At 38.7% G+C, this 27,679-nt stretch overlaps 1 protein-coding gene and 2 long non-coding RNA genes across 3 annotated transcripts in view; 1 reads left to right on the top strand and 2 right to left on the bottom strand.

Moving 5' to 3' along the window:
- Positions 1 to 667: 667 nt before the first annotated feature.
- Positions 668 to 1,789, bottom strand: LOC307005638. Its single transcript, XR_013799313.1, has 3 exons — positions 1,670 to 1,789; positions 922 to 1,050; positions 668 to 845 (listed from the first exon to the last, which is right to left on the bottom strand). It is a non-coding gene; the product is annotated as an uncharacterized lncRNA (long non-coding RNA).
- A 2,800-nt stretch (positions 1,790 to 4,589) lies between these two features.
- On the bottom strand, positions 4,590 to 10,441 carry LOC307005534. The gene is made up of 3 exons (XR_013799293.1): positions 10,307 to 10,441; positions 5,522 to 5,652; positions 4,590 to 5,420 (listed from the first exon to the last, which is right to left on the bottom strand). It is a non-coding gene; the product is annotated as an uncharacterized lncRNA (long non-coding RNA).
- Positions 10,442 to 14,268: 3,827 nt separating this feature from the next.
- The window catches only part of ctps1b (CTP synthase 1b), a 35,623-nt gene continuing 22,212 nt past the window's right edge, over positions 14,269 to 27,679 (top strand). Inside the window, 3 exon segments of the mRNA XM_079625174.1 lie at positions 14,269 to 14,361; positions 14,623 to 14,729; positions 14,882 to 14,974. The gene's annotated coding sequence lies outside the window, so the exon portion shown is untranslated.

Genomic DNA, 27,679 nt, shown 5'->3' with positions numbered 1-27,679 from the left:
AAAAACAGATTCAGTGTTCCTCAAAATTAATAAAAACAATGAAATGCAATCCCGCAATAATTAAAATGTATTTTAATTTATGTATTTAATCTCACTTTATTATTGTCTGTGCTGTTGACCTGAAGTAAATACTTCTGCCGAGTCATTTCACTTTTGATGTGAAAGGGCCTTTACATTTGAAATAATAGAAAACTTTTGTTATTTTGTTATTAAAAACAAACAAACAACCAAGTCCAGCCCAGGCAAGAAAAAAAGTAACGCAAAAATAATAATAACGTAGTGCATTGATTTCCATAATAAGTAAATGTAATACAATTAGTTACTTTTTTTTAGGGAGGAACGAATTACTTTCCTCAAAACTGTACTAATAATAATTTTAAGTCTTTAAGGGGCCATTAATCGACACCGTTTTCAATGAAAAACGGGAAACGTGTTTTGGGGGCATGAAAATGCTCACTTTTGAAAACAGGTTTCAAAACGATACCACAGCATTTTAGTTGTTTTTGCAGATCTGTGTGAAGGGGGATCATTTTGACAATGTTGTCATCGATACGCGAAAAACACAAAGGGAAAACTTTTCCATTTTTTATACATCATTGTGGGGAAAACGTACCCTTAAGTAATACAAATCATGAAAACAGCATGTCACATGGCATTTTATCTTCTCTAAACTTTTATTTATTTATTTATTTTGTATTTGGGGTTGAACCCCAGTCAAATTAGTGGCAACTTTGCTAATTGGGATCCAAATAAAGAATACACAAAGACTTTCACCAAGCTTGTTTGTTTGTACAGTGTAAGATCTGTTTTCAATAATCATTTATCTGGAGTCAGGTGTTCTGATTCTGCAACAGAATAAAATAGCTGCGGTTAGAATCAATATTTTAGTTAGAATGAATCACACCACATATTCACAATTACCTGTGCATTAGACCTCATCCGCTCCTCGGGGCAGATGCACAGTCCATTGAGAACTCAGCTGTGGCAGCGTATTTACCTACAATGCCACAGCTCTGCAAGGGTGTAGATGTAGACATGGAAGATTAATGTCTATTGACACACAAACAATTCAAAACATATGATTAAGCCTAGACATGCCCGTGGATATCAGCAGCACCACAGCCCTAAAGACTTGCCCTACAGTTAGTGGTTTATCGCCCAGCTTATACATCTAGTTTGCCGGCTTGTTCGTACAGTGTGTGTGTGTCTGGCCAGCCAGCCGCGGGCTCGTCCTCCCCCACACCTGATTAGCAAAGAGGCAAGAAGCTGGAGGAGGGGCCAGCCAACTGCCACCAAGAGCAGCCTGCTAGAGGACTCAAGAGAGGCTAAATACAGTTGATAATGAGACTGTAGTTTGTATATGTAGAATTGACAGCTTTATCAGACTAGTTTCACTCCCATGTACATGTTTGGCAAATAATTACTGTTTGTTGTGGAGAGCTGTAGGCTTATTACCGGTATACTTTTTTTTAAATTCACATTCTTGAGCTTATTCAGAATGACTCGTCAGTCCACATTATTCCAAATAAATAAAGTTTGTCATAGTGTTTAATCAATATATAATAACTTCATACTCTTCATCTGAAATTATTTTGCCTTATGCTGATGTCACTTTAAAGGGATAGTTCACTTTGAAATTAATTTTTGATATGTTTTAGCTTAACGTTACCTCAAGGGCATCCAAGATGTAGGTGTCTTTGTTTCCACAGTATTTTCAATTTTGATATTTTTAGGTCAAACCGTTGTTGTCTGACAGTCATATATCATGCAGGTCTATGGGGTCCACCTCAAAGAGCATGCACAGAGAAGTCCAAATTAAACATGATTTAATGACTCGTAAATGTAAGTACACATTGATGGCCTAAGACACGAAACGAGCGGTTTGTGTGAGAAAACGAACAGTACTTATATCGTTTTTACCTCTTGTAACACAGCCATGTCCAAGTGATCTGAGGGCGCGCGCGCTTCCTTCTGTGTGACGTGTACGCAGACTGGTGGTGCATAGATATATATACACTAGAAGTCATATTAAAGACATTCGTTCCAATGAACTGCCGTAGCCAAGGCGACATCTAGTGTATACATCTATGCACCAGTCTGTGCACACGTCACACAGAAGGCACACGCGCGCCCTCAGATCACTTGGACATGGCTGTGTTACAAGAGGTAAAAACGATATAAATACTGTTCGTTTTCTCACACAAACCGCTCGTTTCGTGTCATAGGCCATCAATGTGTACTTACATTTACGAGTCATTAAATCATGTTTAATTTGGACTTCTCTGTGCATGCTCTTTGAGGTGGACCCCATAGACCAGCATGATATGACTGTCAGACAACAACGGTTTGACCTAAAAATATCAAAATTGAAAATACTGTGGAAACAAAGACACCTACATCTTGGATGCCCTTGAGGTAACGTTAAGCTAAAACATATCAAAAATTAATTTCAAAGTGAACTATCCCTTTAAGAATTTTGGCCCATATTGCTAACCAATAGACAAAGATCTGTTGTAGCTCACTCTTCTATTCTGATGCAACACCAACTTTTCATGGTAATTCCTGAAATCCTGTCCTACAGGATTAAATTGCTTGTTTAATTTGGAAATACACACCGTCCATAAGTTTGGAGTCAGTATGAATTTTTTTTTTTTAAGGAATGAATGTTCAGCACAGACTAAGAATCTTGAAAAAAAAATCACGTTTTCCATAAAAATATATTAAGCAGTTTTTCAACATTTATAATAATAATACATGTTTCTTGAGTCCCAAATCAGGATATAAGAATGATTTCTAAAGATTCATGTGTTGTAGCCATCGCAGTAATAAATAACATTTTAAAACATAATAAAATGGAAAACATTTTTAAATTGTAATATTTCACAGTATTACTGTTTTTACTATATTTTTGTCAAATAAATGCAGGCTTGGTGACCATAAAAAATGTTTTTGTCCTCCCAAAATATCTTACCAACCCCAAATGTTTGTACATCACATTGTGAAAGTAAAAAGAATAGATCATAGATGCATGCTACAGCATATGAAAGAGTTTTTTGTTTGTCACTCAGACACTTTGCCCCGCTTTGCTATGAGAAGATCAGACTCTGTTACAGCCACCCCTCCCCAACCCCCTCCAACCCAGTTACAGAAACACTTCACTATCTACCTTGTTTATTTAGCTCCAAAATGACCCCTTGCTCTCTCTCTTGAGCAGAGTTGAGCAGCTGGATATTGGTGCAAAGCTGTTGTTTTCAACCTTGTTTTCAATAGATTTCTTAGTAAGGGCTGGGAACTCATTTTCATCCGTATTCTGGGATGAAGTTTTTATAAAATTGTAAGAAATATGTGTCAACAGGGTCACATCAGGTCAGGGTTTGGGTGCTGGCTGCCTTACAAGTGCACTCCCAGTAAATACATGACGCAATTATGAGTTGCAACAGTTAGAATATGATTTAGCTGTGCGATTTGTTGTTGACTTCCAATGAATGTTTGGTAATGTCTTTAAAAACAGCTAAATCAGTCAGAGTATTAAATACGCAATGACATGTTTCTTTCTCTTCTTTTTTTTAAACATGGGTCTTACACAAGACTCATCATAAGGTATGATGGCTGTAATATAACAAGACCTTTATCTTGTGATTGTGACTGTCCCCATAGCTTGCAACGCCACAATTATAGGGCATAGTTCAGATTTTCCCAAGACTGTACTGTATGACAGCAGGAGCAGGACCTTCTACTGTTTCACCAAAACAGAAACACACCTGCTGGGCTTCAGAGAATCTTCTCCCCACCCCCACTCATCCAACCCTTCCCCCAAGACCCTGCATATCCATAATGCTTTGTCTAATTCTACAGATCAACTTCTCCTGAAGCACCAAGACTTAACACACACACTTAACAAAATAAAGAGTGTTACCACCCACTCCAGACACGGGCCATTGAAGGAGCTCATCTCAGTGCTCTAGAACCATCAAAGGCGTTACCTTCTAAAGCTTAGTGGTTGGCCCATAATCACCGAGCTGCCTGTTGGAGCGTTTACAGATAATTAAAGAAAAGATGTTCTATTCTGTTGACTGCTTCAGCAGTGAAGTCATATAGCCTACTTGACATTTTGCTACGTGCAGACATCAGTGCATTCGTGAACCACAGTTCTGGTGGTTTCAGCACCTGCAGACCCAGTTTTGTTCACGCAAAACAATCTTTAAAGTTTCAGTTGTGATGTGTGCACCACTTTTGCATGATCTTAGCCTCTCACTGCACAGCTGACTGGGGCAGCTGTTAAACCTGTGCAAATACACGTCCCATTTTGTTGTTGTTCTAAAGGTGTGTGACTCAGTGTTTATGACTCTCACTGTATACAGTGGAGCGGGATTAGACAGAAGGCATTGTGGGTGCCCACGGCCTTGAATGAACAACCAGATGGTCCTTGAAACTATTAAACAACATGTTTTTTTTTTGTTGCCTAATCTTGTGTTTGCCTAATGTTGTTTGTATATATAACAAAGCTATTAACAGTGACAAAAAAATAAATAGACAATAAATTAATCAATGAATAAATAAAGAGCACGTAAGGAATGTTTTTTTTTTTTGTGTGGGGAAAATAAGTTCCTCAAATATGTATTTATTGTGTGTGAGTGAGACAGATTAATATAATTTGGTTGAGTAAATAAAAATTGAGATGTGACAGGATCCAGATATTTAAATATATTTTTTCATGCTAGGTTAATTTTATGTTAGATAATAATCTAACAGGTCCCAAAAAATGAATAAATAAATAAAATACATGTCTATAATGCTTCAAAAAGTCACGAGGAAGCTGAGTGCAGCATATTCATAGAAAGGGTTAGAACAACTGTTAATTATTAATGTTCTTCAGAGACATATAAAACAGTTGTTGCATATCTACTATATCTAAGATTAATTGAGCTTGAGAACGCAGGCACCAAAATTGCATTGTAACCCAGTTTTTTCCCTGATTACTGTCACACTGAAATCACCCAATTCAATGTTAGATGTCAAAACCACCCTGTAAACTAGAGTGCAGTGCTCTCAGTTTTATTTTCCTGTCATCATCGAACAGCGAAACCAAACTTTGATTCTATCTCACTTGCGAGCCTTATTTTGTGTTGAGGTGGTGAAGTGGCTGTGGGGGTGGGGGTTTGTTATTGTTCAGACTTCTCATACGAGAAATGTCTATAAATACATGCAGTGCTTCCTCTTGGTGAACAAAACGCCCCATCACTGGGAAGTGGAGGCTGCTGGACATGGTGAGTCAGGGCCATGGGAGAGGACAGTGGGTGGATACACAGCCTCGGAGGAAGAGTCTTTGCTCTTTTGTATGGGAGGGTCTTGTTTCAGGGAGCAAGAGTAGCTTTAGACTTCTCGAAACCCCTTAGTGCCACATCCTGTTGAAAGAAGCCCTGAAAATGAAACTAGAATGATCATCACAAACTAGTGCAGGATAAAAACACAAATTCATATTGTTAATTATCTTTGGTACTATACATGGTCTATACTGTACCTGTTTAGAAATACAGTGAACTGTAAAATGGTGTTGAGATTCCCTTTCCATGGTTAGTAAATCACGGTTTACTACTGAAAGTCTTGATTATTTATGGGTTATGGAGACAGGGCAATCCATCAGTTCTCATTCTGTGGATACAGGGCAAAAGCCAGTACGGGAGATCAATGACATGCCATTGTGCTGTCATATAGGTTTGTTTTTATTCCAAAATATTCAAAAGCTCAGCAAGCCATAAACACTCTCCAAGCATTAAAGTAACTGCATATTAAACATCCTTTATTAGTATTAGTATTAGTACTTTAATACAATTTATTGTATGCAAAAGCAAACTGGGTTTTTTTTTCTTTCTTGGCACAGGGTACACAAATACTGACTTGGTATAAAATAAAATAAACTTTTAGAAACAGTTAGAGCTTGAGAATGGGCCTTATTACTTTGATTTATTCATCAACAAACCCCTTTAATAAATAAGAATTACTGTACGTAAATATTGTTCGGGAATGGGTTTGTGTAATGCTAACAATTGCAAAGTAAAATAATATTTTTGGAACAGATTTAATGTGTCATATTACAATATGAAACTAGGCTCCATGTGTCATAAAAGAGAACCACAATTACAAGAAAAAGAAAGTATTTGAGCGACTTTAGATGGTGCATTTTGAGGAACAAGGCAGTGATTCCTTGCCTTGGAAACTCCCATTCGCATTCAGTAATGCCTTGATCTCGTGAGTGTCATGTTTTTTTTCCTCTAAAATGACAAGAAATGGTCGTATCTGCAGGAGCTGGATGTGATCTTTAAATGTTTGATGATATCCAATCTTTTGTGTCATTCAGGGATTATTAAACTGTGGGTATTTTTCACAGGAATTTCATTACTGAAGGTTTGAGCTGTAAAGGAGGGTATTTGCATATGAGATGTAATGGAGCACAATGGTGACATTTTACTTTAGCCATTGTTTGTTGACATTTGAAAACGGCCATATCTACCCATTGTGTAATCGCATTGAAAACCACCATATGACTGGGAAACCCTTTTAATAGTTATTTTGACACTAGTTAGTAACGATTAAATAGTTGCTATTATGAATTGCTATACAAATAAACTTCAATTGAATCGAAAATGAATTAATTAACTGACGTTTAAGATATTTTTATGCCGTTTTGACTTTCGCTTTTCACAACAGTTTATCATTTTATTTCTCAACCGTTCTAACAATCTCTGATCTGAAGGCACTTGGCATAAAGCCACGATTAAAGATGGCTGGCAGCCTGAATAAACCGAGAGAGTGAGAGGAACCTGTATGGATAACAGATAAGTATCTTGCGTGAGAATCCACTGGAGACGAGACGAGGTGGGAGAGAGAGAGAGGGAGATGAGTTGAGCGTGCAGCGACGTTAAGAATGCTGCATGAATCTTTTATTATCCCCTAGCCCAGTTAATGAGGTGGTGCTTCTTTAATAATTAGCGGGGAGACTGAGGCGAATTTCCATAGCAGAGCCTAAGGATGCAGAGGGCATCAGGGACGCGGCGAAGAATGTGGGACGCATCAGAGACGAGCTGGAAACCGAACGCAGAGTTGCGAGAGAAAGATACATGTGTTTTCAGACGTGTGTGTGCAGAAGGTTGTATGTGTGCTTGAGCAATGATCACTTCATTTTGAAAAACCAGAGGATCTTAGGGAGTGTTTACACTCGGCCAGGATACCCATCCTAGATGCCTCAGGAGGTAGTTTGAGACACAACCAGATGCATTTACAATTGAGTCTCGGTTCAGGCCACATATGTAAACTTTACTCCCCCCAAATGGAAATATGTCAACATACGGAAGTTTAGGAGCCACACAATCCAAATGTGGATGAGACACATGGGTGGAGAAACCACAAAACTAAAACACTAATTGAAGTGATCAACAGAAAATGTAATATCCGGCAGCATCATCACGGAAGTGAATGCAGTTATAGCGTTGGAAAAGTAGAACAAATTTATATCCAATCACATTTATGTATATGGAGATCAATGACACACAAAGTAATCAAATAGGCCCTATGAAGTTGCATTAGTGCACTTTTCAAGGCTGAAACTATAATGTACATATTTAGGATTTAGATAAATAAAAAATGCATTTAAATTATATATAAATATTTACTTTTAGGCTCAAATGGCACCTGCCACCTTATTACTTGTAGTTATTCATGCACAAGTTGTAGGAATGTAAGATCTCTGTACTGTTTCACTTAAACACACAAAAACACACAACATACAAAAGAACAAGCCAAGAGCCACATTCTTGACACCCAACCCCATTACCCTCCCCCACCAATATACACCCCTCCCCCACGAGAGCACCGGCCTTCGTTCACACACACAGACTCTCAGGGGCGGGCTTCACAACGATGCTTGCCCTCGATGTGTGTGTGCGTGTGTGTGTGTATAAGGTGGAGAGGGGGGATGTTTTCTCTTTAGACAGCTAATTGACTCACAGATGTCAGGATGAGCCGACAGAGGGGTGCCAGTGCAACCGGGCCCCCAATTGCATATGGCAGGGTATCGCGCCTGCCATACCTTGGTTGCCCAGGAAATGCTAAAGAATTACTAAATGACATCAAGATACAAATGATTAAATTAGTTGTAAAAAAAAATCTTATTAAATAGCAACAAAAAGAAAAGAACGGTTAAGTATATATATAGGCCAACATTATTTGGCCTAACTCGTTCAAACAAAAACTGTCATTCTGACTGTCTGACAACCGGAGAAGAACAGAGATGTTCACCAGAGAGAAGAAAGTACACACACACAGTCTTTTGAGGTTTATAGGCCGCATGTTTCGTCTCATGTTTTATTAGCAGTGATTATAATTGATATCTCAAAATGAGTTTTGAAGAGCTTGTGTGCTTTTCCTGCAGGAACTGCTGCACACTCACATGGATGTACGCAGGAGGTCAAGATTTTTTTATTATAAAATAAAGGAATATTGAATAATAAATTACATTTTCTGTTTGTTTCTCGCCAAACCCTACCTTGTCTTCACAACAATATACAACATGAGCTGCATGGGATTATTTTGTGACACGTTTGTATCCCCTTTTAAAGAAAGTCATCATTCTTTGCCATTACATGGACAAATGTGAGCAGGGCTTTTTTGTGTGTGTGTTTGTTTGTTTGACAATAGGTCAATTTGGGTGAGTAAATAATTACGGAATTTTCAGTTTTATGTGAACTGTCCCAGATTGTTTTTATGATTTTTAAGGCATTTTAAGTCAGAGGGTGCCACTGTGTGAATTTTATAGATTTTTAAATAATTGTATTGTGTAACATGGACTTCACTTGACCAGTTTATGAGATCTTCCTTTCACTTTGAGTCATCTGTTTCTTTTATGCAGAATCATCAACTAAGATGTGACTTTTTTTGTAAAATCCTTCATATCAGTAGCTATAATCTGCCAGGTTATTTCCAAAGCTTTATGTGTGTGGCAAGCAGGGCGGCCGCGGGATGCTAATAAGCGTCACCTGCGCGGCACAGCGGCCTCGAGTCTCTCCGGGCGGATAAAGGTGAGGTGACGAGAGAGGACCAGACCTGGACTATTCATGTTGTTTATGTGGCAGTCGCCTATAAGGGGCAGCTGCTTTACTTTCGTTTTGTTGTTTGTTTATTTTATGATTAAAATTTCTTGAATGTTCTATTCACCGGTTCCCACCTCCTCCTTCCCTGACCCTTAACTTTGTAACAATGTGATGTATTTGTCTTTCTCTCTTGTAATTCTACACTTTTGATACTGCCATATTGTTAGATTGGGTGACGTCATCTGACCTGCCATACCTTGACTTTTAGTGAACTGATGCCACACACACACACACACACACACACACACACACACACACACACACACACACACACACACACACACACACACACACACACACACACACACACACACACACACACACACACACACACACACACACACAGTCAAAATGGTCTGCAAACAAATTTGTTATGGCCATGTCAAGGGCATAGTTCTTCTGCTATAAATAAATCCAACGCACAAACAGAGTTTGCGGAGCATGAGCACATGACCGCGAGCCAATCAGTCCTCGTACATGCACATGCATGCAGACCAAAACACACCCAAACAGACACACCAAACAACCAGACCAGCAAACAACCTGAGATGGCATTTTTAAATATTATATAATTTTTTGAAATGGAAAAAAATACTTCTGGATCTGAGGCCACTGAAAATGTGAGCACCCATTGTTGTTTTATTGAGTAAAGAAACCTTGCTACGTCTATTTTGAAGGGATTTTTTTGTGCCTGGCATGATATTATATTATTATAACCATAAAAGTATAAAAAAAGTATAGTTTCTTGATAAATATCTGTCATATAAAGTGTTATGATGTCAAAGTGGCTAGTTCTATCTGCTTCGATGATGTCACAGCAGTTGTTATCAGAAAACTACAAAAATAATCAAAGATCTTGAGCCTCATGAAAAACAAGCACACTCCTACACACTCTCATACACGTATTAAGAAATCCCTGTGTTGTTTTGCAATGCCACACATAGCAAATCCCCTAACCAGACAAGACATCACACACACAAAAGCAAAACACTCAAACCCTCCACCATTACACACATGACTGTATGTGTGATTGCACAAACATGCAAGTGTTTGTGCCACAAGTTACCCAAATCTTAGCTGAAAGCTCACGTTGGATGTCGAGTCAACCCTGTCCGCTGCCCACCACAAGTGCAAAGTTTGTATCCTGTTATTCTACTCACCCACGCCACTGTTGTCATCCTTTGCTAGGAAACTATGGGGGAGATGGCCGGTGCCACCAGCAGGGTTTCACTTCCAGTATGTGGAGTGACAGGAGGATCTAACAGGACACACCGAAGGGCATACTGCAAAAAAACAAAAATGTTTTAATCGTTATTTTAGTCTTGTTGTGTACAGTATGAATATCATTAAATAACAATATATCAAACCAAGTATGTGTATGACATACTCTCTTTGCAAAAATAGGTTTCGAAATAAATAAATAAATTGTTCAAAATTAAGACTATAAGGGCATTTGGACAACTTCTAGATGTCAAACATTGTGGTCACAACTAACCTGTGGTTACTCTGCTAGGACATCTCTGTGGGGAACTTGAAGGGAAAATGACTTCATTTATCCACTAAACATGACCTTGGGACCAGCCGGTTAACTGAAACAACTGGTTTAATGGAAAAAAGGCTCAATTTAGTTTTGAGAAATGATCTGGCATATTTTGTTTTCCAGATGCAAATCGGTTTGATATTTTGAACCTAGAGCAATGACATGCAGACAGTTTTAAAGGCATACATGACATATATGGTGGATTTTTCTCACTGAGCTCATAATTGTTAAAATTCACAATGAAACGGAAGTAGCGACAGATCTGTAACAGCTTATTGAAAAAGGTAAAAAATGTAGGGCAGATTATTCTATCCATCAGTTGTTAATTGCATTTTGAGAAGTGGGAGTTGCACTCAACAACGAAGGCGGGTCTGAATGCAGAGTTGCAGTCGATTGTGGGTGGGCTTCAGCAGACTAAATCATTGGAGAAGTCTGTCGTTTCACCAGAGGATCAAGTTATGACATTTTATTAAGAATTACAAGGTCAAAAAACAAAAACAAAAAAGGAAACACATCAAGGGATGATTCGTTCATTATGCATTTAAAAAATAGAATTTTTTGATTTCATGCCAACTGAAAAAATGTGTTATCATTCAGGCAGCTAACTATAAACATGTTGACAGTTTAACTAACCTGCACACTTACATTACATTATGAATAGCCGTCGACACATTTTGGAATGCAGCATAGCTATAAATGTTTGAGTTCGCATTTACGACAGGTCTTAATGCATGTTTACACCAACAACAATAAAAGTAAAGATAACTATAATGGTAATACTGTACAACAAAAGTGCATTATGTTATGTCGTCTCCTACTTTTAAAAGATTAAGCTCTTTGAGGCTGGATGTTTTTTATCTAAAATTCCAACAATATTGTTCCTTTGTGTAATTTTCGTTATGGCTGTAGTGTGGATTTCCTATACCGGAATGAGAATGATTATTAAAAGTTTATAGTTTGAGTTATAATTTTAGCCATTGTGTGACTAGCTCTTTAGTCATTAATGGTGGTGGATTGAGGAGAGATCCCCTGACACGATTGTAAAGCGCTTTGGGTGTACAGTAGTAAATATGAAAGCAATATAAATGCCTCATTCATTCATTAATGTAAATGCTACGTTCTCACATGCTTCGTCATTGGAATATGTGCTCTTGCATCACAGGAAGTGAATACGAAACACTGTGACCAACTGCAAAGCATGACTATCATCATGCGTTTCTTGTACATCTTGTATACATTCAACAGAAACTGTTAGCCTAACTTGACCGGTTCTTGATTCAAAGAAAAGACATTTGACTAGCAATTATGTTAAAAGAAAAACACCTCTTTAATTGCAATTTTAATTAGCCACCTTTAATGGTTTTTACATGCTAGACATTGTCTTTATGTTCATGAGCCTATAAAGTAAAAGACAAAGACAGCATGGACAGTGGAATATGACAATGGAAACCGATGAAGACATCTACCTCACTATCAAAGTGGATAATGCTTCATTAGCATTCAGCCCCATGTGCACAATGATGACATTATCATCAAAATGAGCTGCAGCTTTGTTGACATGCTGGTACTGCTGGGCTTTCCTGGAGCTTTTGGGAACAGGATGTAGCTGGTAGCTCACTTAACCTCTGGTCTGGCCATAAAAATTGACACAGCTACATGACAAAGCCATCGGTTTGTTTTTGGGTATTGTTATCGCGTGTGTAGGCCCTACGTTGTCCTGATGGTTATTATTTCCTGTGATATTGCACAATTACACATTCTAGCACAGCACAGGGAAGAAACGCAGAATTTTTTAATTCTGAACATTGAGTCAAAAGGGGTGGGCTGAAACATCAAGGTTTCGATTTTCATAAACACACACACACACAGGATTTGGAAACAAACAGGAGGCGGTTACTTCCTTTCGCTGAACAAGACCTTTCTGTAAGAGACAGAGTGGCTTCCTTAAAGGGTTGTTCATCTCTGATACAAAATTATGAATTTTGAACTAATCTGACACCACACATGCTTGTTACGCAAGCGATACCATCGCCAATAATTCAGGCGAGAAAATCAATTAGGGAAGCATGCAAAAATGTTTGCTCAAATTGATTGCGAGGCATCGCCAAAAGTTAGACCACAGAGGTTTATGGCGTCAATGATCTTAAGCCATACATTGTCAGAGTGCTCAAGTCAGTCTCCTTCTGAAGAATACTGGATGGCGAAATCAATATATTGAGTGTCACATGATTTCCTCAGTTGACCTTCACACAGTTTGGATGAATGGTGTGGAGAATCAGTAATGCGTAGGCCGTGGCCCATGTGATACCTCCCGATTGCAGCACAAACACATGTTTGTCAATCCTCACAAACACTCCACTATTTGTTTGTCTGCGTCTCTCTGCTGTAAAGGTCTCCCTCAATCAATATGTGCATGTCTTTGAATACTCAATAAACTACACTACACATTACCACAGTCAACTATCCTAAACCATACAGTAACTATACACGTCGCTCTACCAAAGTCAACCTAATTATACATTTTAGCTTATTGAAAGCTATAAAAATGAAAACAAGCAAGACATTATTGTAAGATATAGATACAAATAAGGATGTATTCTTGTTTCCTTGGTGACTTAGTAAGTAAGAGCAGCCTAATGGCTTTTTTTCTGAGTAATGATTCACTGACATGATGGGCTCTGTCCCAAATGGCACACTTCATATGCACTTTCAGGCTTGTGGACTTACAATGGCTGCTGCATGCCTGTGTCCATTAAGTCCATGAGGCTGTAGGGTGTCCCATTTGTCATTTTAGGTTTCAGAAGGGTGCCTGTGAGCGGCCCCTCTGGGGTCGATATGCGCCCTCGATGCGCACTTTTTCACTGAAGCAAGCTCCACAGCAAACTTCCACAGCGGCATCACGAAAGTGCGGACTTGTAGCAAGTGTGTAGGGTGCCATTTGGGACAGGGGCATGGAACGTAGTTCAGAGAGTCATGCTGGAGTGAGTGAGTTTGACCAAATATGGTTCCGTCATTACCAACACAATTCACCGGACCATAGTTGGCTAATGATGCTTGGGGAACGTACCCATGGGGTGTGTTCCACTTTGCGTTTAGACATACACTCGTGAACTTCCCTAAGCACTTCCCCTCGGGGGAATCCATGCCACCATTTTGAAATGAGTTTCACTTTGTCAAGTGGGCAAGTGAAATTTATGTGGATAGGCCATTTAACCTTTGATTTTGACAGAGGGAGCGAGTCAGATGTACACTTCAGGCAGCTCAGTATCCCACAATTCAACTCTATTGTGATGTCACAGCAGATCGCACTTAACTGTCGTGTATGATATATCAATTATTTTGAGGATTAATCGCATAATATTGCATAATATATTCATATTGTTGAAATTAAATAGCATAATACTTGTAGCTACCTTATGTTCAAAGTCAAAGTTTATAGCCTACTGATATTCTTTTTCGTTTGTGTCATTTTATTTTTCTCCAAAAACTTATAAAACAAATTCATAAGTAAAAAAGGGTTTCAATAATAAATCAGTTCCACAGCGAATTCCAAGTGATCAATCCTTATGCACGTCCGCCAGTAGTAGGCACTTGTGCAACGTAAACAATGACGCACGGCACATCCAAGTCCACGAGACGCAGGGAAGTTCAATCACTGATGGATTCGTCGGGCTGGTTCGTGAGTCATTTTAAAAAGTCCAATACAAGAGCCGATCAGTCATAAGATTAATGTGTTCGTGAAATGGTACACCACACAAGTTGTGCTGTGTGTTTGTTTTTTGCGTGCATAGCGCGGGGAGCGGTAAAAGCAACGCTTGATACACTTGTGCTAAGTCACCATAATTTACATATATTTCTTCAATTGTTTTGACATGGTATGAATGCGCCACCATTTTCACCCACTTATTTCCAATCTGTGACCATTTCCATTCACAGTTTTGCGGTGTTCCCATTCACATCTTCTGTCGAAGTTCACTTCACCAAATGCGTTCATCCTGAACAACCTGCAACGTCATCAAACACAGACACAAAGCGAGTTTCAGGTATGGTGACAGTACATATATAATATTAATTTTAATTAGTCATACTCAAAACTCCTGAATTAAGTGGCAAATGTTTGTATGAATATGAAGTTGTTATTTTTTATGAAGACCATGTTTGGTGAACAGCATCTGAAGTAGCCTATACCTTGCAGCGAAATTCTGAAGTGTACATAAAATGGAGACTTTACAATCCCATGAAGCCACGGGAGAGGGTGAATAGCAGTGAAGTGACGTAACAGATGCTGGTAGGTCACATGACACTGACAACATGATGAATGTAGTACATCCAAATTACATTCATACTGCACACAATCATACAATGGCCCTGTCCCAAATGGCACACTTCATGCGCACTTACCATGGCCGCCGTCTGCGCGTGTCCGTTATTTCCACAAGACCGTAGGGCGTTCAATTTGTCATTTTAGGTTTCAGAAGGGTGCCCCATTTTCAGCCGATATGTGCCTTTGATGCACACTTTAGCCAAGCTTGTGAGCTCCACAGCAGACTTCTACCCGACACGCATTATGTCAAGAAAATGTGGACTCGGAAGAAGATCGCTAGGGCTTAGGGTTCCATTTGGGACAGGGCCTATATGCAACATACTTTTTAATCGTCGCGAAGTAAGTAAAATTTGTACCTTCTCAGAGAGTATGTAATTAATGGTTAAACATTTACTGTTGGATTTTAGTACTTCACTTAGTACTGAGGTGGTATACAATGACTGATGGGTACATTATTCCTCTCCACTTCCTGTGAAGTGATGAATTGATGTATTGTTTCGTTTGGAATCTGTCGTGTCACTGCAGTACAGTAAATCACTCCGTACCTTATGACAATCAACTACACAACAGAAAACACATTTTCTCCTCTTTTTGTAGCTGCATTGCTGTGTTAAACTAACATTATGATCTGTTTTAATAAAATCGGTGGAGAAAATTGAGGCGGATGTGCTTTTCAGGTGTACTGAAAATAGATTGAGAGAGATTAATGTTATAATTTTAGTGATTGTGTAATCCTCTTTGACTGTAAAGCCGAGCATAAACGTGTTAAATGGACAGCATTTGAGCTGCATGAATAAATCGAGAGGTAGCGATGCCAGATGAGAGAGAGAGACAGTGAATGGGAGCACGCTCTGTCTATATGTGGGCCGTCACTTGTGTGGATGGTGATTTCCATATCAATATTTGAGAGCTGGTGAATAATTTATGGACTCACTGATACAATGAATGCTGAGCTGAAAGATACTTGCCCCCCCCCACCCCCACCCCCCACCATCCTGTGCTCAGCCCTCAAGGGTGAGAGAGACACACACACACCCAGTGGTTGTAATGGTCAGCGTTCATTGTTGAAGGGTCAGTCCTTTCGGTCCACTCTCTACAATTCCTCTCTGCGTCGTTGTATAATCTATGGGTTGCTGCTTAGAAAACGTGCGGTCCAAAAAAAGACATCTGCTCTGTAAGAGAATGCCCTAATTATTCATGACCATTTAAGCTTTGAGGAGTTAGTCTGTGTAGCATATGTGTCCTTCTCACTAGCGCATTGTTCGGACCTCACTAGTTAAAGACTTGTTCATTGTATTTTTCTCTTTCCCTGACAATAGTGTTAAGTATTCATGCAAAGGAGCTCTGGATTCTGCCCAGAAACCTATTTTTGGATTCTCTCTTGGTTTCACAGATTTCACGTTTTTTTTTTTTTTCTCTTCTTGTCACTGCCCTAAATCTTTCACCGTGTATTTGAATGATTTTTTCCCTCTATGTGCCGATCAATATTGGTAACACATCCTCATTTCATACATATTGATATTCCAGTAACTCCTTGGAATTTGCATGTCTGGAATTCTGTAAAGCGTATTCTTGTGGCCACCATCACACCCACAATACAATCCTGCAGAATCCGACAGGCAGCAATTACAACAGAAGTCACACACACAACTATCATTTGCACCTGGGACATCACCTTGGCTCCAAACAAAGGAGTCTGCTTCTTTGTGTGAATGTGCGTGTGAGTGTGTGCTATTGTTGCGCCGCCAACGCCTGTTATTCACAGTTCTCGTATGCATTCAGCCCATGAGAACAACAAATCACTGGTCAATGTCAGAGGTCAGACTGATTAGACCCATGTTAATGTCATGCTAATGACTGGATTCACTTAGATAACAACAAACACATGCAACTTAGCTCGATATGTTTTAGAGTTTGAAAACATCCCAGAAGATGGGGTTTTCGTGACATGTATGATGATATGTACATGTGTAACATTGCCTCTCATCATTGTTACATGCGTCATTGTTAGTGGAGACTCCTCACTGGCCTGTAAAGACCTAGCCTAGTTAACATGAGATTATCTAACCAGAGGAGCTCTATGTTCTCTTTAGTGTCAGCACTTTTTGCATGTCATAATCAGAGTACCAGTAGTAATTTGAGATTCTGCAGAAAATGTGGGAAATGTGCCAGTAAACTCGCCACCACGATGCTAAGCTGTTTTGGAGAGGTTGCTAAGGTGGTATTAGATAATTGCTATGGTGTTGTGCGTGATTATATAATATTCTGGTCCCTAGATATGACTCAAGTTTCTATGATTCTATCCTTGCTTGGCTGGTTAATTTGAGGTAACCTTCATGTGCAAAGCACCAACCAAAGTTTTACAAGTAAGTATGCTTCGGTTTTCCATTTGTACTTCGCTTTTCCATTTTCTGCTAGTATTCATGCTTTGTGTGCATTATATAAACGGCATCATCAGCAGGGTGCCCAATTTTTGTGTATGCACATGTAACGTTAAAGCTAGTTAACAGACTTAATTGGGGGGTGTAATTACTATTATCCACTAGAGGGCATTTCTCCATGATTTTATTTAATAGAGTATAGAAAAGAGTTTTAATTTCTGTTCTAGGTAAATACTTTCATTTCGAGGAACTGTTATTTAGTTGTTTTGTGCTTCCCGTTGATGCGGACTTCACTTCACTCGTATTCACTTCATTAGTATTCACACCATACACTTTGGATAACTCGAGTGAGACAGAATTTAAAACTACTCGGGTAGTAGATTTTTCTTGTTTCTGTCACGTGACAGCTTCCACTTTCTATTTTTTCAGGGGGAAGGATCAGACTTTATATAAGGACAAGGAAAAGACTTTTCGAACTGTGTTTGAGGAAATATTTTTTTTATTTGTCATACCAAACCAGTTCTGACTGCATTCCCTCTTATTTCTATTGATTGAATGTTTGAAAACTCTGATCTCATTTATTTATTGATGGTACCAATACACTACTTTTCTTCCCTCACAAGTTGTAGTGAAATTGCAGTCTCAAATCCTCCTTACAAACTTCAGAATAGTGATATGTTACTGTGCCCATTCAACCTGATCTGTTCATTTAGAACCCCAGGCTTTAGTCAGCATGAAATGAAAATTAAGCCTATTTTTTATTTTTAATGAATCAACCGTGCATGTTTCATTTTTTAAAATTCCTTTGACCTCGTAATTTTGAATGAAATTTACTGTGAAACGGCCACATCTCAAAATCCAATTAAGAACTGATTTAAAGAACTAAAGCTCCGTTCACACCACAGTGACAAAGCAACATTTCATTTCAATAGAGAGTTGGCAATTTCCGGCGATGCAAGCAACCGTGACCGTTGACTCACAGGATGTGCGTGACAGGCGACATGACAAAGTGACCAATAAGAAGAGTGAAGTCAGTGGAGCGCAGGTGATCCGTCACTATGTACTAGAGTGTCACGACAAGATGGAGGAGAAGTTAATTGTAGCGATCAAGAACTTTCCTATAGCTTAATTTATGATTTGTTCCATGGTACTCGCCGTGCTGACCTCCGACGGATGACATTAGCGAAGTCGCTAGCAGTGTGAACGCAGCTGTCCTGCATTTTTTTCTTACTGATAATCTGTTGCACTGCGGAAGAAGTGTATGTCACAATACCTAAGAAAAGATCTGCCGCTACTTCCGTTTCATCGTGACTTTAAATATGCCCATCACATTTACAGCAAAAACCAGCCATTCCAAAGTGAATCCACATAATCGGGAGTTTCACATGAGGGCGAAAGATTTCCCCACGCAGATTTCGCTCGTGTTCAAGTTAGTCAAGCGAAAATCACTGCGTTGACCAACTAAAACCTGTTTGATTTGAAAGCGACTTATGTGTGAGGAGTGCTTCCTGACAGTGGACCTGTTTTTTAGGGCTGTTAATCGATTAATCGGGATTAATCGCATCCAAAATAAAAGTTTGTGTTTACATAATAAATGTGTGTGTACTGTGTATAATTATTTTATATATATAAAAATACACACACATGCTTGTATATATTTCAGAAAGATTTGCATGTATATACTGTATATAGATTTATATATAATTTATATCATATATAAATAATATAAATATTTTATATATAAATAACACATTTTTCTTAAATATATACATGCACGTGTGTGTATTTATATATACAAAATAATTATACACGGTACACACACATGTATTATGTAAACACAAACTTTTTGATTTTGGATGCGATTAATCGTGATTAATCGTTTCACAGCCCTACTGTTTTTGCACACAAGATTTCGCTGAAATTTCGCTAATATGACTGCACCTTTAGAGTCTGTTCAGATCGTTAAGCCAAAGTATGAGTAATAATAATAGTGATGGCATCACTAGTATACCTAATTTCGTGAATACCTTGACCACAGTTTTATGCTAATAGAGGAATAGGTGTCCAACTCGTGCTCATCCGGAGTCTTAACAAGGTTTACGATCAATAAACGCATAAACAAACGAGTCAGTGAGACGTAGGCAGTAGCCTGTTGTCAGTCAGCGTTTTCCCCCCAACAAAAGAAGCTCCTTCTGCTCATCTGCTTCCAAACTCCCACCCACCCCCAACTCTGCTCAAGTTGCACTCCCTGCATACCACTTACTTTTCTCTCTCATTCTGCCCTTTTCTTCCCTGCACCCCCTCCTCTCCTCTCTCATGTTATCTTTTGTCAGGCCTTCCTCCTTTCTCTATCTGTCACTCCCCAAAGCTGTCTTGCGTCAAGAAAACAGTAGCATTAACCCACTGTTCATTTAAACTCCACAAATCAAACAAATGTTAATATGGCATGTGTTAGCTGCTTATGATCTGAAGATTTACGCTTTGTATGATACCGTTTTCTTCACAGCTCAATTGAATGCTTGTAGAAAAGTGAAACCACATTTTTTTATTGCGTTTTAGTTGGACACTTCATTTGCTGTTCAGCCAGCCGTGAAAGACTGCGCTCTGGCTTTCTCTGTTTTTCTGGCCTGCCCTTCCCCCCTATTGCACAAAGTGCCACACGCTTCCTGTTTACACTTGAAACAACTGGACTGGGAGAGAAGAGACTAGCTGTGTCATCGTTGAACCTCAGGTTGTTTTTTTCTATGCACTTTCAAATCCACCTGCTGAACTTGTATAATTACATTATGAAGAAACAGTTTTAATAACAAATGTTCTTAGGAACATGCATAAGGTTGGAGTAGTTCACTCAAAAATAAAACTTCTGTCAACATTTATACACTCTTAAATAACCCCAAATCTGTATGCTGTAAACGATTTTTGTTTTCCACAGAAAAACTAACATGCAGCTTACAGGTTTAAAACAAGTTAATGTATTTTCCTTTTTAGGTGAACTATTCCTTTAATGGCCTGAGAAGTATTGCTTTTTGATACATCTTGTCCTCTCTTCTTCATCCCGTTGGCTTTGAGCTAGTCACTCAGACCCACTTCCTCTGTGGACAAAATGACATTGGCTTTGTAACAAATGTGGTTCCATAGAGCTGCAATGTCTCTTCATCCATCTTTTCTCACCATGACAATTTGATCATGGACCGATCTGAATATATGCTGTCAACATTTTAGCTTGATAATGTCTGATATAAGACCTATATGAATAATGATATTACAATTACAATGATAACATTTTGGTGAAAAATAGAATTTACTTTTTTCATATGTACTGTATATTCCATTGAAAAGTTTGCTGCTCAGCAATATTAAAAAAATAAAATAAAAATTAAATTGATCTAAAGTGTTGTAAAGACCATTACAGTTTACAGAATTTCTATTTTAAACGTAAATTATTATGTAAAATAAATGTATTGCAAAAGTTTCCACAAAAATATGAAGCAGCACAACTGTTTTCAACGTTGATAATAAGAAACACCAAATCAGCTTTAGAACTGTATTTTTATTTTTACTGTATTTTTTATCAAATAAATGCAGCATTGGTGAGCATAAGAGACTTATTTAATTTTTATTGTTTATTTTTTTTATTTTACTGACCCAAAACCTGCTGTGATGCTTTCTGATTTTTCAGGTCTAATCATCTATACTGACTGCCAAATTTCTACAGATTTCAATATTGCCCTGTTTTGGGCTCATTTTCATTCATATTGTAAAAAGCCATGTATTATCTCACAAGTTTCACACCCCCCTCTTCCTCCTAGTTTTGACGCTCCCCATCTAGATGAAGAAATTGCCTGTGAAGTTTGTGATTGAGCAGGCTGATGTCCATATGTTCTGAATGTCTGGTTGATTTACAGCACGTAACACGCGACCGTATCATTGCCAACATAACTGGCAAGAACATTAGATCACAATTCCGTCCCTTTCTTCTTCGTCACATTGGACGCAAGCAAGAAGCAAATTCAATTAAAACACCAGAACAGACATCCACCAGGAAGAGAGGGAGCACACACGGCAGCGAACATGCGTCTCTTTGTTTTTGTAATTCACTTAGACCGGGGGTTATCGTTCCGCCCACACGTGCTGTGCATTTGAGACATCATAAAGGAGTCAGGCGACACCTCGGGCCTCTGCTGCTGCTTTCAAACACTTTACTTCTTTCTTTTGTGACCTTCCTTCAGTGTTATCTATGAGTTCCTCCAGGGAAAGACCAGACACATTCACAGATGCTCAAACATAATTTACATAATAGCCGCTGTGTCCACTCTCTCTGTTTTTTTGTTTTTTGTTTTTCTGAGAACATCCAATCTAATGGTCTAGTGCCTCAGTCTCGAAGTACAACTATTATTTTAAACTCTAAAATGCCGCTGTAGTGGTTGTTTTGTGCTTCCTGTTGGCTGTATTATGTAAAATCCTGCTGAATGTCTGTGACTAATAGACTCATCTCTATTATGAAGGCTAATTATGGTTGAGGAGCAGAATGAGATGTTTGTTTTTCTCTTCGATTTAGACCGCCATAGCTACCTAAATCAGATGCTAACGTCATGAGAAACAATGACTATCTCTTGTTATTCAAGAATAGGGACGTGTACCCCTCCATTTGTTTGGTCCACTTAAATACTCATAGGACTCAAACAGGAAAACAACAAAAAGGTCAGCTGAGAAAGACTGATATAATCCCTGCCTTTGTCTAGAGGACATGAACGGAAGGTCATGAGATGTTGACTAGAATACATAAACACTGTACAGGAGGCAGAACTGTGTTTACGCAACTTTTATATTGTGACACTTTAGTATACTTTTAAGCATGCAGGCGATCTGGGGATAATCTGCAGAGCTTCAAATTTTCACTTTGAGTAAAACAGTAAATCATTGTTGCTTCAAAAGAGGTTATCCAGACTATCCAGTTGTGATAAGAGCCTCCAGGGTGCTGCTGCTATTGTTTTTTTTTTGTTTTTGTTTTTTTAGTAGTGATGCTACAGTTGAGCACAACACATTAAAGCCTATTCAGGGCTCAAGCAAACAAGCCTATTCAGGAAGAAAACATGACTGTCAATAGCAAGACACTTCAGATTCAAAACCATTAAACTGAGGGTTGCACTTTATTTTACAGTATGTGCACTTATGTACTTACAGCGTTATTACCTAAGAAAGTACTGGCCTGGGTAATATAAGGCAAGTACATGGGTTAAGGTTAGGTTTAAGGGTGTGTTCAGGGTTAGTAACTAGTTATTACAGTTATTGTTATCACTATAATAAGCACATGAGGAACAAGACTGTAAAATAAAGTGCTACCAAAATGAGTATCCAAGGTGAACACCATTAATAATGCAATTGTTAGTGAATGTGCTCTGACTTTAGTTGAAGTGCTTTAATAATTTATCTGTGTGAAAATTGAGTGTTATTTTGAGCTAAAAGTTCTCTAAATTTCCATTTGTTCATAGTATTAACTTGTACTTACGGGATTACCTGCTCTAGATGGAGTTGCAATGCTGTCTTTTAAAATTGTATTTTATTTATTTATGAATTTGTTTGTTCGAGTAAATTAACCAATTTTAAAACATTCAGTGATTTATTGAACTGATGCCCTGAATTGTGTATATGTTTTTATGTAGAAATATGTGTATGTATGTGTATATATATATATATATTTTTTTTTTTTTTGCGTGCATGTGTGTAAAAATACACACTCGCCAACCACTTTATTAGGTACGCTTGTTAACGCGAAGATCTGATCAGCCAATCATATGGCAGCAACAACATTCATTTAGGTATCTAGACATCATCAAGACAATCTACTAAGCATCAGAATGGGGAAGAAAGGTGATTTAAGTGACTTTGAGCGTGGCATGGTTGTTGGTGCCAGACGGGCTGGCCTGAGTATTTCAGAAACTGCTGATCTACTGTTATTTTCACACACTCTAGGTTTTACAGAGAATGGTCCGAAAAAGAGAAAACTGGATGTGAGCAGCATTTCTGTGTTATGGCATATTGTTGATGCCAGAGGTCAGAGGAGAATGGCCAGACTGGTTCCAGCTGATAGAAAGGCAACAGTAACTCAAATAGCAACTCGTTACAACCGAGGTCTGCAGGAAACTGAGGCTACAATTCGCACAGGATCACCAAAATTGGACAATAGAATATTGGAAAAACGTTGCCTGGTCTGATGAGTCTCGAATTCTGCTGAAACGATGGTTGGGTCAGAATGTGTCATAAACAACATGAAAGCATGGATCCATCCTGCCCTGTATCAACGGTTCATGTTTGGCCCCTTAGTAACAATTGAGCATAGTTTAAACACCACAGCCTATTGTTGCTGACCATGTTCATCTCTTTATAACCAGAGTGTACCCAGCTGATGGTTACTTCCAGTAGGATAACACAGCTTATCACAAAGCTCAAATCTTCTCAAACTGGTTTCTTGAACATGACAATGAGTTCACTATACTCAAATGGCCTTGACAGTCACCAGATTTTAATCCAATACAGCAACTTTGGGATGTGGTTGAACGAGAGATTCGCAGCAATCTGCAGCAACTGCATGATTGTATCATGTCAATATGGACCAAAATCTCGGTGAAATGTTTCCAGGACATTGTTGAATCTATGCCACGAATAATTAAGGAAGTTCTGAAGGAAAAAGGGGATCCAAACCGGTAATAACAAGGTGTACCTATTAAAATGGTCAGTAAACGTTTTTGTAGTATATACAGTAAATCTATATAGATATAGGAACATGTTCTACTTTGTGAAATCACATTAACCATTTATATATAGAACACAGTCTTGTACAGCGTGTAGGAAATGGCATTATCACCCGGATGTAGGTCGCTAACACAGAGGTTACAGGTTCAATCCCAGTAGGGCATGAGCCAGTAATGGACCCTGGAGAGTTTCTAGATCATAATCCAGTCATGTTACAAGTGTGCCCTTGACCGAAGTGCTTAACCCCAGGTTACTCCAGCAGGGCCGTTCCTGTAATTAGTGTGCTGTCAGTTTGAATGAGGAGCATTAACTAACTACTCATGTATACCCCACTTTAAGGTCACATTACAAGAACTTTTGTGTGTTAAAATAGCATTCCGTTTTATTTTTATAAGGTAAAATAAGTGGTCACAGTTCACTGAAAAATAACTTTGGGATCAGTTTAGTTAAAGAAGGGCACGACAAGTCATTATCCTTGAAAAAGTCATATCCATTATTCTCATTATCCCTAAACACACACACAGAAAGTGAGAGCCAAACATGAACGTTGTATTTTCCATTTTTATAACGCAAGCCTCATAATACTGCATAATAATAAAGAATCATAATGTCTCTAATTAATGTTTTTGGACTGTTTCTCATTTGGATTCAGGCCATTTACGCTGCCATCCAGCTGCAGCAGCTTTTTAATCATCATTTTGGGTCCAGCTTTAAGTCCCTGACTCGGCGTACGCTTACGATCATTCACAACATTCAACTGTAGATTAACTAAGATTGATACGGGTTCCTGCGGTGCCCTAGTGCAGGCAGTGTACGTGCTTATCATATGACTGAAAAGGAAAGGATGGCTTCACTGCACTGTTGTTAAACAAGACAGTGACCCAACACCCTACACTGCTCTCCTAGGCACTTCTTGTTAATCGTTTCCTGTCATTGTGTGTTAGAGGAAAGGGAGTGGAAGCGATCTGTTTTCATTTGAAAAAACAGTTTGTTAGTCTCTGACAACCTCACAGGGTGTTCGTCTCTTTTCTTAGTGTGCTTTTGTTCGGCAGGTTGCGCAGGTCCAACTCGTACAGTTTTTGGGAACTGTAGGAAATAATTGGAGTGCAAGAAGAACTCACTTTCTACAGATTTTCGTGCAAAAACAAAATCACTTGGTTGAGTATATTGCTGTGTGCACTTTAGGTGCCAATTAACTGAATGGTTAGGACAGGAAATTTTGAGACTGTGAAGTAATTGTGATAGTCATAGAAACAGTCTGTGAGGGAATATTGATCGGATCTATTGATTGAGACCTGAAATCAGTAGGAGCAATTTGCCAAGACAGGGAAATGGAGAAATGTATAGTGTGTCCTCGATTACCATTAGGAACCATAGCGGATTTTTCTTATTCACGATGAAGAACAAAGATGCGAAAGCGTTTTGACACGAAGTAACTCCCCGAACTGTAGCTCAAAAGGTCAAACCTTTTATCTTGTATGCTGTGAGAAATTTATGAACAGTTTACTGAACACACACACACACACACACACATTCTCTGTATCCTTCACTTCTGATTTAGAAACAGTTTGGCATGGACTTGTTCAGCTTTTCTTCTCACCACTACTATTTTGTTTAAATGATATGTTGTTCTACCAGATTTACTCATTAAATGGGCAGATTCATACATGAAAAGACGTTTTGCTATTCGAAAAGTTAACAAAAGGGTGTAGCATTTGAAACGTACAATTACTGAAACTCTAATCCTGTGTTTCTCAAAATGAGCAGGCCAAGTACAACCTTGTCCCCATAAAATTGTATTCACCTAATATTGTTTCTGTAGCTCAAATAGAACATGTTGCTAGCAAAACCAAGGTCATGGGTTCGATGTCTAGGGAATGCATGAACTTAATCAAATGTGTACCTTGAATACAATGTACGTAGCGTCAGTCGCTAGCACACCTCTTGAGGCAAGGGGAGTGAGGTTTACACGCAAAGCTCACTGTCCTTTACACTAAAAAACATGAGTTTGGTTTCTTAAGAAATGCATGAACTGATAAAGAAAATGTACTTTGAATGTAAGTCACTTTAGATAAAAGCATTTGCCAAAAGCATAAATGTACATGAATAAACCTGGGGTGCCCAATCCTGTTCCTGGAGATCTACCTACAGTACCAGCAGTCACGAGCAGTGTTCTGATCCAACCCTGATCCAACACACCTGTCTGTACTTATCAAGTGCTCCTGAATATTTTTATTAGCTGCTTTAGTTGTTTATCAGGGTTGGAGCTGAACTTTGCTGGAAAGTAGATCTCTAGGAACAGGACTGGGCGCTCCTATAAACGTTCTTGAAAACTTGAAAAACCTGGAGTGGAGTATTCTCTGGTCAGGCACTTACCCTCATCATTTCTATTAGTCATTACACAGCCTCTGACCAAAAAAAAAAAAAAAAAAAAAAAACCAGCCAGCAGAAAGGGGGACTTTGTGGGGGGCTGTTTCCTCAAAGTATCCCCTTACTCTCAAACAAAAGGCTTGTTCAGTCTGCTCCGTGTCTGAATGTGGAAGACCCTGAGACTGGGACAAGAGACAAACCAGTGAGGATTGGTTGGGAGAGTGAATCACTAGCATTTTCTTCGTTAAAATTTTTAAAAAGATGATGTGATTGACCATGCAATAAATTTGCTTATAAAACATTTGATTGATTTGTAATTTACTTTTACGATAATGAGCCACTCTGTGTGATCTTTGTGATGCTATCATGTACAATTATAAGAAGACCTTAGATAATGTATTTTCAGTAGGTAGTACAAATCTATTTGAACAAATCTAGGTCGAAATACGGCCTGATAGATGAAAATAAACGAAGCAGCGGCAAACACAAACCCATTATTCACAGCTCTCCTTAGTCAGTCCTGGCCTTTGTCTACGAAACCCAGCCAACAGTTTTGGCAAGTGTGTAATCATTCTTCTGTCTGCATAATTCAAACGTGGCGCACATAAATTATGCACACAGTGGAGTGATTAGCATCTAGATTTAGCATCGAGAAAAATAAACACTGAACAGTTTTAATTTGCGAGAGACTCTCAAAGGTTATGTATTTCATTGGTCTGTAGAGCATTCACGTGAAGAGCAATATCAGCAGAACTCGATTTTTTAGGTGCAATCTTTTAGATATAAAAACTGGTGTTTAAAAGGTAGACAGACGTAAAGGTTTGTGCTTAAAGGAGATCTATTAGAGGGCAGGGGTGATGATATTGAGATATAATGACATAGTTGAGAAGTGCTGTGTTGGGTAAACACAGGAAGGGCCTCATTGAGGAAAGAAAGAAAGAGACAAGGAGGGGTGAGAGAAGAAAATAAAGCTGGGAGGAGGAGTGTGCCAGCAAGCTGGTGCTGGTGTGCCTCAATAAAATGCAGGGGGCTTCACACAGGACACAAGCCAGGGCTGACGGCCTATTGTATCAGCGAGACAGTCCCCAGAGAGATGCCTTACACAAAACATCCAGTCCCATCCCAGAATGAAGAATGTGGCATCCGATGACTGCTGAACAGCAGC

Source organism: Phoxinus phoxinus (assembly GCF_949152265.1).
Source record: "Phoxinus phoxinus genome assembly, chromosome: 10".
Lineage (NCBI taxonomy): Eukaryota > Metazoa > Chordata > Actinopteri > Cypriniformes > Leuciscidae > Phoxinus > Phoxinus phoxinus.
Note: the sequence above shows the minus strand (reverse complement) of the source record. Positions and strands in the feature narration are given on the sequence as shown.